At 32.2% G+C, this 13,808-nt stretch overlaps 1 pseudogene; it reads left to right on the forward strand.

The window, feature by feature from the left end:
* The first annotated feature begins 1,880 nt into the window (after window positions 1-1,880).
* On the forward strand, window positions 1,881-8,899 carry LOC112697643 (F-box/LRR-repeat protein 15-like; annotated as a pseudogene).
* The last annotated feature ends 4,909 nt before the right edge of the window (window positions 8,900-13,808 follow it).

The following is a 13,808-nucleotide window of genomic DNA, read 5'->3' on the forward strand; positions in this document are numbered from 1 at the left end:
GGCATGTTAGTATTTAACGTTAATTTCTATTAACTCAGTTAATGACCAATCATTTTTATCAATATTAACCATCTTTTAAGATTTTTTTATTAAGAACATTTTTTATAATTTATTTTATCAACGCCTAAATTTTTCAAATATTAAATTAATAGTTATCTCTTTTATTGTTACTGTAAAGTCGAGTGAAGTGATGATCTCATACAAATCAATGACTCTTTGGATGAGCGTTTTTTTTTTTTGGTTTGGATCAATATTTTAAAAATAATGCAATGTAAAAATGGCATAACATTTTTCTTTATATTAATTATTTAGAAATTTAAATTAAAACAAAAGATAAAGCATAACTAACTTTTTTTTTCCATCATAATTCTTTGCACTAATCCAGCTTAATCAATGGGTAGCCTTTTTGTACTTAATTTTAGTATATTCATTTCTTTGCATAATGTATGAAAATAATTAAATTATCTGAAAAGAATAAAACCAGAATACCTATAGTCATACACATTCTGCAAGATGTACCAATAAGTCTTCCTAATTTTCCTTGATTATCTAATTATATTATTTACATGTTACCAAAGTCAATTGAAACTTGATATACTTTAAATGTCTGAGTAATAACTTTTTAGACTTTATAGTACATTGCCCAAACATGAATAGAAGACTTGTTATTATTATAATTGTTTAGAGGCACAAATCAGAAGCATACACGAGTTTTCCCTTTTGCACACAAATTTCAATTTCATTGAACCATAAAAAATAAAAGAAAAAAATTATAAAATAAAAACTTTCTATAGTATATATTATAGTTTGTGTAGCAACTTGTAAGCACACGGTCGCCAAAAAAAGAGACAAGAGTCACTACAAAGCATTTTCAAAGTAAAGTAGGAGAATATATATATATATATTTCCTAGTTAATGGCTAAGATAACATTGAATCAATTTTTTTTTTGTGACTAACATTGAATTAATTTTAAATTTTTTGGAAGAAAAATAAAAATATTTAAAAACCATTACTTCAAATTTAACCAACTATGCTATATTAAAATTAGCATTAGTATAAAATATATATAAAAATATAAATTATATATAAAAAATAAATTAAATAATATATATATTTATATATAAATATATTGTGATTAATTGTAGTATTTACCATCTAAACTAGTTATTTATTTATTATTATTTTATACATTTAATAAATAAAAAACTGATATAACAGAGAATTGACAATTTAAAAAAAATCCATGTATAAATTTCGTTAGAAAGAATCTTTATTCATATATCTATTTATAAAAATATTTTCAAAGTTTGAACATAAAATTTTCCATAAAATAACAAAATATTTACCATTTCAAAAAATTGTTAATTTATTATTATTACATATATTTTAATAATAATTCATAAAAATAATTAGATTAATATAGAATGTGTTAATAAAGAATTTAGATATTTCAAGAAAAGAAAAATTAGTTAAGTGATAAAATAAGAGATTAATTACTCTTAATCTTGTCATTTTTGTCAAATGTGTTTTCATTATTTTAATTTAAGAGTAATTATCTTTTCACTTTATAATTTTACTACTTTATTACTTTACTAACTTTCTCACTTAAAAAATTTAAATTTGTTTATAATAACAAAATACATTGATAAATTAATAATAAAAAATTAAAAAACAATAAAATTTATTATTTTTATTAGTATTTTTTAACTATCAATTTAATTTTTTTATTTAATAATCTAACAATATATTTTTAAATATTATTAGTTACGTGCCCATAAAAATAATAAACTGTAATATTGTTACTAGGTAATAATAAACCCATTTATCGCACCGTTGCAAAAATTACTACATAAGAGACCAAGACCATACTCAGAACGACGTCGTAGTCAAAGGTCAAGCACTCTCTCCTCCAGTCTTACCCAACACAAAAGCGTTCTTCATTTTCATTCATTTCCCCTCAGATAGATATTATCAAAAAAAAAAAAAAAATTCCAAAGAGAAAACCAAAGCCAGAGCCGAAGCAGCTCCCTAGATCCGATCAGATCCATTCAACTTCATCTCTCTCTCTCTCTCTGTTTGATTTTCTCTCTCTAAAACCCCCTTTCTCTCTTTCTGAAATTTCCCTACACAGCACTCTTTTTACCCCAAATCCTCCCAATTAGGGTTTCGTCTGTTCTTGATTTCGCTTTCAATTGGAAGAAAAATGCGCGGGATCGAGAAGAAGAAGACGCATGGTACCTGAAGCGTTCTTCTCCGCTGGAAAAAAAAGTGAAGGAAAGAAAATAAATATTATTGCATGAAGCTTTGGTGCTTTCTATGCTTCAACGAAGAAGAAGAGGTAGAAGATAAAAAGAGTGATAACAATCTAATGAAGCGTAACGAAGAGGACATCTTCAGAAACGACGACGTCGTTTCGGGGACGGCGATTCCTGTCGACGAAGAGGAAGAAGAAGAGGAAGAAGAAGAAGAAGAAGAAGAGGAAGAAGAAGAGGAAGAGGGAGAAGACGGCGTTTACGACGATGCCGCCGCTGCTCTCGTTTTTGGAAATGACAACGACGAACGACCTGCTGTGCCGGTTTCCGGTGAGCTATTCCGGTTGTTCGAGGGCTATGGGTTCGGTTCATGGGCCGGTCCGCGCCGGTCCGAGGGAGAGAGCAGCTCCGGTTCTTCTGCTGCTCCCACCGGTTCGGAGAGCCACAAGCGGCCCAAGGTTTACGCTGATTTCGGGTGAGTTCTTGATTTTGTTGGGGGTGAATACTTGTTGCATGATTGTTTTCTACTCTCAGGGATCAGTTTTTGAGTGTTTTCTTTGGATTAAGATTATTCTAGGGTTCAGCACAAACTTTAAGTATTATGTGTGTATGGATTGTAAGAGAGGAAAAAGGCGGTTCTTTCTTTGTGCACTATGGTTATTGCTGTTGTTAGTATGAGCTGGAAAATGAAAAATGTTGCAGCATATGTGTTATATTTTGCTTCAAGAAAAGAAAGCCCAATCATTTTCCTAAGTTAAGCTGTTGCCAAATATGATAGATGATTGCGTTCTTGCAGTGAATGTCATTATGCAACCTCTGCGTCTTTGAATACTGGGAAGTCCACTGCATCTGCTGACTATGGAGATTATGATTATCTTCAAGGCTCGTCTCTTCAACCGACAAGTGATGTATGTTATGATGATTTTACATTGATGTGTACTGGTGAGGAGAATGGCTTTAATGCTAGCTGCGCGAAAGACGGCGAAGGAGACGATAGTGACATTTCAAAGGGAGAAGACCTAGAAGTCAGGATGGATCTCACAGATGACTTGCTGCATATGGTATGATATTGGGTGATGATAATTTTTATACTTATTGATACTCCGTTAAAAACTTAAACCCCTGATGATAAGGTCCCATGTAACCCCCTCGTTATTTTTCTTACATGCACTTTTCCTTCCCCTGTAATTTAGGTGTTCTCATTTTTGGATCATCCCAACCTTTGCAAAGCTGCCAGAGTTTGTAAGCAGTGGCGAGTTGCTAGTGCTCACGAAGACTTCTGGAAGAGTTTGAATTTTGAAGATCGGAATATATCTGTAGAACAATGTGAGTCTGAATGTATATGTTTTACTAAACTGTTAATCATGGATCGTTTCTGCTGCTGTTAAATTTTAACATTCACAGAAGCTTAGGAATTTGTGCTGTGTCACTAGAAGTCATGCTTTAGCTAAGTTTTTTAGGTAACGTGCTTATCTCAAGCTGTATATCTGTTTACAGTTGAAGACATGTGTAGGCGGTATCCAAATGCTACAGCAATGAGCATATCTGGTCCAACTATTTACTTGCTGGTCATGAAAGCTATCTCTTCATTGCGGTAGGTATTTTTTGCAGTACTTAGGAAGTCAATAAAGTTATCATGGTCTCAGCTCTCCTGCTGATTTGTTATAAATTACTTTCAGGAATCTTGAGGTGCTAACCTTAGGAAGAGGACAGATAGCAGATACTTTTTTTCATGCGTTAGGTGATTGTTCTATGTTGAAGAGATTGAATATCAATGATTCTACACTTGGAAATGGCATTCAGGAGATATCTATTAACCATGAGAGATTGTGCCATATTCAGTTAACCAAATGCCGTGTGATGCGAATAGCAGTCAGGTGAATATGCTGAGATTTAACAGAAATTATGATGTTACTTTGGCACTTTATCAAGGAGCTAACATGTAATTGTGTATTATTTCTCAGGTGCCCACAGCTAGAAACCATGTCACTGAAGCGTAGTAACATGGCACAGGTGGTTCTTAATTGCCCTTTGTTGCATGAGCTTGATATAGGTTCTTGTCATAAACTTCCTGATGCTGCAATTCGAGCGGCTGCGACTTCATGCCCACAACTAGCGTCTCTAGACATGTCTAATTGTTCGTGTGTTAGTGATGAAACTCTGCGTGAAATAGCACTGAGTTGTGCTAACCTTAGTTTTCTTGATGCATCATATTGCCCAAATATATCTTTGGAGGTATGCTTTAGACTCTGGAGTCAGTTGTTGCGTTCATAGATTGAATATCACTTCATATGACATGACTGCTTACTGTCTTGTTTTCTCGTTGAAGTCGGTTAGACTGCCAATGTTGACTGTTTTGAAGCTTCACAGCTGCGAGGGAATCACTTCAGCCTCAATGGAATGGCTGCAATAGCTCATAGTTATATGTTGGAGGTATGTAATTGGTCTTGGATGCTGATATTAAGGATATGTCTGAATTCCTTAGTTTACATATTTAGGATGCATAAATGATGTCACTGTTACTGCAGGTTTTGGAGCTTGACAATTGCAGTCTATTGACTTCAGTGTCTTTGGATCTACCACGTTTGCAGAATATTAGACTGGTACACTGTCGCAAGTATGTTTCTGCTTCCCTTTTTCCCCTTCTGCAGCAAACTATTCCAATTGCTCTTTAGTTTTAATATTAATCTTTTCCCTTCTCTCTTAGTTGAATAGTATGCAATACAACACAAGTATTAGTCCAGTTCTAACTTCATACTTAATTTTCTGCATTGGCTTTTATAATTTCTTTTGGAATTGTTCATTGGCAGATTTGTTGACTTGAACTTGAGGACACTAATGTTGTCTTCTATACTGGTGTCCAACTGCCCTGCGCTTCACTGTATCAACATCACTTCAGATTCACTAAAAGTATGTCTAGTAATTACTTGTCATTTCTTGCTACTATGCTCATGTATATAGCGGTTTAAATCACAGATTTTGTGGCAATGCAGGAATTAAAATTGCAAAAGCAGGATAGTTTGACAACATTAGCTCTGCAATGCCAGTCATTGCAAGAAGTGGACCTTTCTGAGTGTGAATCTTTGACGAATTCAATTTGTGATGTTTTTAGTGATGGTGGAGGTTGTCCTATGTTGAAATCATTAGTTCTTGATAATTGTGAGGTATGTGAATAAGTTCATCTGATTTGGCGTTTGCTTGATTGAGTTTACCCCATTCATGGTTTTCATTAGATGCTGAGGCTATCTGCCTTATTATACTTGCTTTTCGTAGAACTTACACAAGTGATTGAATCATAACTTAATGAAAAACTTACCAGAGGAGTTTTAAGATGTTAGTAGTTTTTTCTTAACTATGTGATTGCATTTAACCTTTACATCTCCAAAAGTATTTTGGTACCACTACGGAAATGAGTCAGAATGATTGACATGACAGGGTTGTTATGAAGATAAATGGAATCATTGAAAAGTTTTTTCTTTCGATGTGTATGAAGTATTCATGGTCAAAATACTTTACACTATCTACTTACATATTTCCACCTTCGACCTGTTAAGTGTCCTGAAAAATTGTTTGATTTGATCTTTACTCGGGTAGTTGTAATTAATGTAAGTTAGGTTCTATTTCTGCTATCTTATTACTGATCTTTTTTTGATGAATTCAGAGTTTAACATCAGTCCGATTCAACAGCACCTCGTTAGTGAGTCTTTCTCTCGGTGGATGTCGTGCAATTACTACCCTTGAGCTTAAATGTCCTAAGCTTGAGAAGGTTATTTTAGATGGTTGTGATCATTTGGAAAGAGCATCATTTTGTCCTGTAAGTGATTTACATTTATTAGGTGCTTTATTTGTTTGTTTTGCTTGAGGTGGAACTTTCAAAATTTTTATGCTTGTGTAAATGAGCTTTTTGCTGTCTTACAAGCCTTAAGAACAGTTTTCTACACTTTGGAAACAATGCCATATAGTAAGTTTCTCTTTTCTCTCATCGCATTGTGGTGCTGTTGAAGGGGGGAGGAGCAGTTGTTGGTTAAGTATTGGGATTAGGTGTATGCAATAAAGTCGAGGAATTTAATGTGCTGGTGTGATGGTACTTACTTTTTCTTTTTCTTCACCTGCTTTATAGGTTGGTCTTCGGTCTCTCAATTTAGGAATATGTCCAAAATTGAACATTCTCAGCATTGAAGCATCGTCGATGGTCTCACTTGAGCTGAAAGGTTGTGGTGTACTATCTGAGGCATCCATTAATTGTCCTCTCTTGACATCTCTGGATGCTTCCTTTTGCAGGTGATGTTTCACTCACTAATGAATTCTTATCCTCCTCGTACATGGACTGATGTTTGTTGTTGTGACATACAGCCAACTCACAGATGCCTGCTTGTCTGCTACAACTGCTTCATGCTCCCTGATTGAGTCACTAATATTGATGTCTTGCCCATCGATTGGTTTACGTGGTCTCCGTTCTCTGCAGTTTCTTCCAAATTTGACTCTCCTCGATTTATCGTACACTTTCTTGGTCGACTTGCAGCCTGTTTTTGAGTCTTGTTCACAGCTAAAGGTAAGAGTTGCAGACAATTTTGTGTGCATATGGTGGCTATTGTGAAATTAGATCACGTATTGCACAAACAGTTGTTGCCCCCACCCGAACAGAATAAAGACACATTTCTATTAGTGGTGGTTGTGTGTTATTTTCAGTCCAAGCTTTAGGCCGATTTAGTCTAGTTGCTTTTATTGCCTCCTGATAAAGTTGAGATCTTAGTTTTATTCATTTTTTATGTATAAAATAACTGTTGATGATACTTAGGTGCTGGCCTATATGTCTCTGTGTGTATGTTGGCGGGGATGGGTGGTTTTGTTAGAATATCTAGTTTTAAAAAATAGAATAGGGGAAGGTGTCAGAGGGGGAAGGGGGCAAAATTTGTAATTCCTTTGTGTTTTTCAACCAAACGTATTCAAGTTGTTATACAGTTGTGACTTTGTTGTCCTTAGTTCACAGATATTGGAATCTTTTGCAACCTTTGATTGTATAGTTATTTTATGTACCTCTGATAGTATCATTCTTGTTTTCTTGAAGGTATTGAAGTTGCAGGCGTGCAAATATCTCCCAGATTCATCCCTTGAACCTCTTTACAAGGGGGGTGCTTTACCAGCACTACAAGAGTTGGACCTGTCATATGGAACCCTGTGTCAGTCTGCTATCGAAGAGCTTCTTTCTTGCTGCACACACCTTACACGTGTAAGCTTGAATGGCTGTGTGAATATGCATGATTTGAATTGGGGATCCAGTCTTGGGGAGATTGCCGAAATGACTGGTGTGAAGATCCTATCCCATCCAAGTTCCTCTGCGATTGTCCACGAGTCAAGTGGGCAACCCACACGGCTACTGCAGAATCTCAACTGTGTCGGATGTCCAAATATCAGGAAAGTGTTCATTCCATTGGCAGCACATTGTGCCAATTTATTATACCTGAACCTCTCTCTCTCAACTAATTTGAAGGAGGTTGATGTTGCTTGTCTGAACCTATGCTGGCTTAATTTAAGGTAACTTTGACTCTGATCCAAAAATGTGGATGGTTTTTCTATACTTGTAATTTAGATGTGATAATGTTTTTAACTTGTCTATACAGTAATTGTGCTGCTTTGGAAGTTTTGAAGCTAGAGTGCCCAAGATTGGCCAGCCTATTCCTTCAGGTTACTAGACTTCTCTACCTTTCATTTCTCTCTCGCTTTTTTATTTATTATTTTGAAAAATGAGTGCATTATGCACCTTGCTTTTTAAATGCTATTGTTCTAGAATTTCTTTTAAATTATTGGCTCCTATTGGCATTAGCTTTGGTTAGTTTATCAAAATGTTGGAATTAGTTCATCAGTTGTCCATGAAAGGTGTTGCCAATCATGGTCAAAGTTGAAGTTCCTGGCTTCCTGCAAATTTTTTTCTTCATTTTATTGACATTTTGGGTTTTTTTTTTCCCCGACGGGGTAATTTTGGTTTTGTAGTCTTGCAATATTGATGAGAAAGCTGTTGAAGCCGCTATTGCTAGATGCACTATGCTGGAAACTCTTGATGTTCGCTTCTGTCCAAAGGTGAGAGTAAGTGCCTCTTAAATGTGGGCTCTCTACAGAGTATGCTAACGAACCTTTCATACATAACGAAATTAATTTGTGTTTGACTATATGTTGTGTCAACACTGCCTCACAGATAAGCTCAATGAGCATGGCTAGATTACGTGCTGCTTGTGCTAGTTTGAAGCGTATATTCAGCAGCTTGTCAACTTCATGAATTTGACAAAGGATCTTCAAAGTTATCTAGTGCACTTGGAGTGAAGCTGCACGTGGTAACAAATCTATTTATTTCCTTATGTATTGTACATGGTTAACTTTCTCATTGTGTTTGGCATATAGAAATCAGGTGATCTCATGTATTGTCAAAATAAATTCTCTGTTCTAAATGTTACTGTAAATTTGACATTTCAATTTTGCTGATGCATATTCTGTTCTAAAACAGTCTAGCCTTGTTTGTTGTATAGAATAGGTGTATCTGATCCCTAGGTGTTAGTATGACCTTTTGCATTAGTAATGATATTTCTGGGTATGTAATATATTAGTTAGGTATCCACGTCTATGTTTTGATTTTATGAAATTTTGTTTGTAACTCGCTGTAAAAATTTAATGCTGGCCTCACCCCAAAACCATAAAATAAGTAAATACATTGGAGAAAAGAGCTGATATCAAGTGCTTAACAAGATGGATAAAAAAAAATTCTCGTCATTTGAATAATAAGAGTCTAATCCTCTAAATTCTTTCTTTTTTAAAATCAGTCTTAACTCACCGTTAATGACTATATCCGTTAATGACTATCACAATGTCCAAGTGGGCTCACTAAGGATCTTTGATTTTATTTTGGAGAGCTGGTTTTCCCTAGTTTTTGGCGAGGAATGTTTGGATTAAATATTTGCCGTACTAAATCGAAAAAAGAGCCATAACAAAGCTTTACATGAAGCATAGTTTAAGGAAATTCCGTTTGAAAATATAATGTATTTTACACAATTTAGAGTGGAAATATCTAATCCTTTCTCATAAATATTGTTGATACTCAGATCTGTCATTGAAGGAGTCGGAAAGCTGTAACCAAATACGCCAAATAATGGCATATTAATGTACAATGCCTAAAATTTTGTACTAGCCACCGTTAACTTTTAAGTGTCTTCATCTACCATCTTCAAACTAGTTGATGGATAATAAATTTGTTACAAATCATGACTATTAGCGTGTAGACGTTGACATTAACACCATCGAATTATAAGAATGGTGTTACACTGTACAAGTATTCTTGTAACAAAAGTCCAACAAATTGGTGCAAATCCAGTGGAAAAAAACAAAAGCGAGCATATGTGGAATATATGTACCATTTCTCTTCTTCCTACGCAAATTTTTTGAAGTATATAGCACACAATTTTGCACTTAACAGAAGCAAATTGATATAGTATATAATTTTTTTCATATAGCACACATTTTTTGCACATAACACATTTTTTGCTGTAAATGTATTTTGTTAGTTGGGTGAGTCAATGTTCCGGGTATGTAGTCTTTCAAAAATTTGTGTTGCACATCAAAATTTGTTATGAACCAAAATTTGTGTTGTTTGTCAAAATTTATGTGCTGTGTATTTCATTTTTATAGTATACAAATTTACATATAGCACACATTTTTTCACATAGCATAGAAATTTTCATGCATAACAAATTTTGCTGCGTCAATGTTCTTGAAGTATAGTCCTCAAAAAATTTATGCTGCACATCAAAATTTGTGCTACGTACTAGGATTTTTGTATTGCACACCAAAATTTATGTGCAGTGCATATTTTATTGTTTGGATATCAATGTTTTGGATATATGGTTTTTCAAAAAAATTTGTACACTGAAAATTGTATGTTGTGCACCAAAATTTATGTTATGTATCAAAATTTCTTTGCTCTAGTTCTTTTAATATTTATAGGAGAAGAAGAAGATGAAGACTACAAAGACGGTGATGATGATAAAAAGAGGATGAGGAGGAAAAGAAGAAAAAAAAGAAATTAAACAATAACATCAAAAAGAAAAAGAAGACAGCGGAAGCGATGATGGTAGTGGTGGCGGTGGTAACAACGATAATGGTGTTAAAAAAAGAAGTGTACAAAAAAAGGAGAAGAAAAACTTTGGTATACAAAAGAGAAGAAACGCGCAGACTTAATTAAAAACTTGGTTCAAAAAATGCTTGGCCGCCTAGTATTTTTTGAATTATAATGCGATGTTTATTATGCTTACAGGAAGCAAGAATTTATCATCTCAAGTGCTGTTTCATTTTGGAGTGCTCTATCTGCTGAGCGAATAGGGTTAATGAAATGTCCTGATATTATGTAAAAACCTATGGATCAATTTTTATTTTTCTCCCTATAGTTAAAAGCAAAGAGTAAGGGATCTGAACTACTCTAAAGGAGCCCTTAAGCAAAGATAAGAGATAAGAGATAAAATAGTTGTTTGACGAACAAAGAAATAGAGAACTGAGATGTCAAATTGAATATAGTATGGGAAAGGGGTTTTCCATTGCTACTTTCAAATGCACAAGGAAAACCTAGAAGCTATAATTGAAATTTGCTATTTAAACTTGAATGTTGAAGCTTCCTCTAAGTCTGAGTTTAATTTGCCATGAACTTCAGATTGGTGGAACAACGTGGACTGAAATAGATGCATGGGCTTTTGATAAATTCATTGTTTGAATGCAATAGATACCAATGAAATGGAACTACTACTGTTTTGAATTCAATAGATATATGTATATATATATAGCTTTGTGTCTTTCAATTTTGTCTTTTCAAAAATATTAGTGAAATCTTACATCCTTCTGAAGATCAGATATGCATTTCTTTTTCTCAAAAAAAAAAATAAATAAATTGAGATGCCAAAATTATTTTCCCTATTTTTTTTGATGGCTGAAAAGAAAATAAAAATTGAAAATTAAAAAAATTCAAGTAGGACCCCAGTCCTTTTTTCTGTCCTCTCTTTTTTTGTTATTTTTTTTCCTCGATGCGGAAAATTTTGCCAAATCCCCTTTAAATTAAGTGTGTTTATCTCATCCCATCTTTCTTCGTCCCCATGCATGCTTTTTTTGAAGTATATTATAGAGAAAACTAAAAATATATAGAGTTTAATTAATTCCAATTAAGCAACCTATATGATTTTTTACTGAACAAGTACGCTGAGAATTTTAATTTTTAAATATTTTGAAAGCTTAACTTTGATCATCCTTAGCCTATGTTTGATGGACAATCAATGCTAACAACACCTTTGTTTATTTATTTATTTATTATTATTGAAATAATAGAAGTATATTGTAGATATATTATTATGGGTGAACGCGGATAAGATCGGATTGGATATGACTAAAATCTCGATCCGATCCAATCTGCACTAAAATCACTGGATTGGATCGGATTCAATATCCGCATTTTTTAATCATGGATCTGATTCAATCTGCACATTTGAATATCGGATATCGAATATATCTGCAACACATACAAATATTTTTGAAAGTTTATTTTTATTAAAAAATATCAATAAAATTCATTTTTTCTACTCTTTTAAACATGTTTACTTTTAAAATAATTAAACATAATTTTTTTAAACAATAAAAATAAAATAATACAACAAATATGATAATTATTAATTGAAATAAAATATAAAAATAATATTAATTATTTATTTGTTTTTGCGGATCCACAAATATGCGGATACCTACATAGAATCTGCAATTCGATTATATCAGTGTGCGCCATATCTAAATTTTCAGATCAAATTCGAATAAATACTGTAGATATATAGATCATATCAGATCCATGAACACCTCTAATATTACAGTAAAATCACCTCAGTAAAGATTAAGGTTCTCAATAACAATTACAAAAACAAAAATGAGATGTATTTTTTATTGTAAAAACTCAAATACGGTTGACTTTATATAAAGTTGTTAATTGAAAATTGTTAGAGAATTTGATATGTTTGATTAATTGTTATTTAATAATTTTTAATTAATAATTTTACCTGAAAATAAATATATATAAGTTTTTACTATTGTTATACATTTTTAATAATATTTTATATTTTAACATATATTCTATAAAATAATTAATTTAGTAGTTAATTTTTAGTATATATATATAATAGTAGCATAGTTGTTAAAAAAATCTCAAATTTAGAGTGATTGTATTAACTACCTTCAAAGTTTATTGAGGAGTGAAAGCCAAAAATGTCTCATTAAAATAGTTTAAAATGTTCTCTAATTTGACTCTTATTCCAATTTCCAACTATAAATATATATTTTTTCCATCTCTAGTTATATAATGATAATTTTCTTTTGATAAATGAATACAGATTGTTATATGACTATCTCATAAAAATAATTGTATTACATGATAATTTTTAGTTAGAACTCTGTCTCATATTTAATTCAATTTTATTTATTTTCTATACTTAACCATATTTAAAAAAATAAGTAAATAAATATGGCTGAATAGGGAAAATACTAAAGCAATCAGATACAATTTAATATTCACCAAAAAAAGATACAATTTAATATACAGTTGGACCAACTTCAACCTATTATGTACTCTACGTGTATATTATTATAGGAAAAGTCTAGGGGGCCAGCAATTTTATTGTATTTTGGCCAGCATGTAACCAGCAGAGAAGGGTAAGCCATTGGATGAAATCTTACACCAATCTCACACCATCAAATCATCATTGATGGCTAGTTGATGGCTACCAATCACAAATGTTGCTGGCCCCCTAGCATTGCTCATTATTATATTCATTGTAACATTCTCTAATATCAGAACTTGAACAGTGTGATGTGAAAAATAAAAAATGCATGTTATTTTATTCGATCGTATTACTTCTAAAAAAATCAATTATTTGTATAAAATATATATTAAAATATAAAATATAAATTTAAAATAAATTAAAATTTATATATATTTATATACAAATATATAATAACAATTTTTATATAGAGTTAAATTTTAATATGTATATAATAGTTTTGTATTTTATTTTATTAAAACCTCTGCAACCTTTTTTTAATACATGGTTATATTCTGATGTGAGATATTGTTCTTTTCCATGGAGGAAACCCATTACTTACCTTAGGTTATATAATTAAAAAGAATACATCCGCAGCATCAATTATTCAGATTTTCAGAGTGAGAATTATTATATAGATGGGTCCCATAAAACCTTAAATACACACACATTAATGGGCACGTGATTGGGAACAATTGTTGTTGAAAGGGCCTTCCTACTAAAACGCCATGCATGTGAATGTTGGACCACATTCTCAGTCCTTTAATGTAATTAAATTTTGTTTAATCTTAATATTTTAAAGAAAAAATGCTTTTCATAAAAAAAAAATAAAAAATCAAGCCTTTTCTCAATTAATAAATAATATATTGTCATACCAACTCGTAATTCGAATCTCATTTTGTGAATAAATTAAATTGACTAATAATAAATTTTTAAATAACATTTAAA

The sequence above is a fragment of the Arachis hypogaea genome, chromosome 16, assembly GCF_003086295.3.
Source record: "Arachis hypogaea cultivar Tifrunner chromosome 16, arahy.Tifrunner.gnm2.J5K5, whole genome shotgun sequence".
NCBI classification, from domain to species: domain Eukaryota; kingdom Viridiplantae; phylum Streptophyta; class Magnoliopsida; order Fabales; family Fabaceae; genus Arachis; species Arachis hypogaea.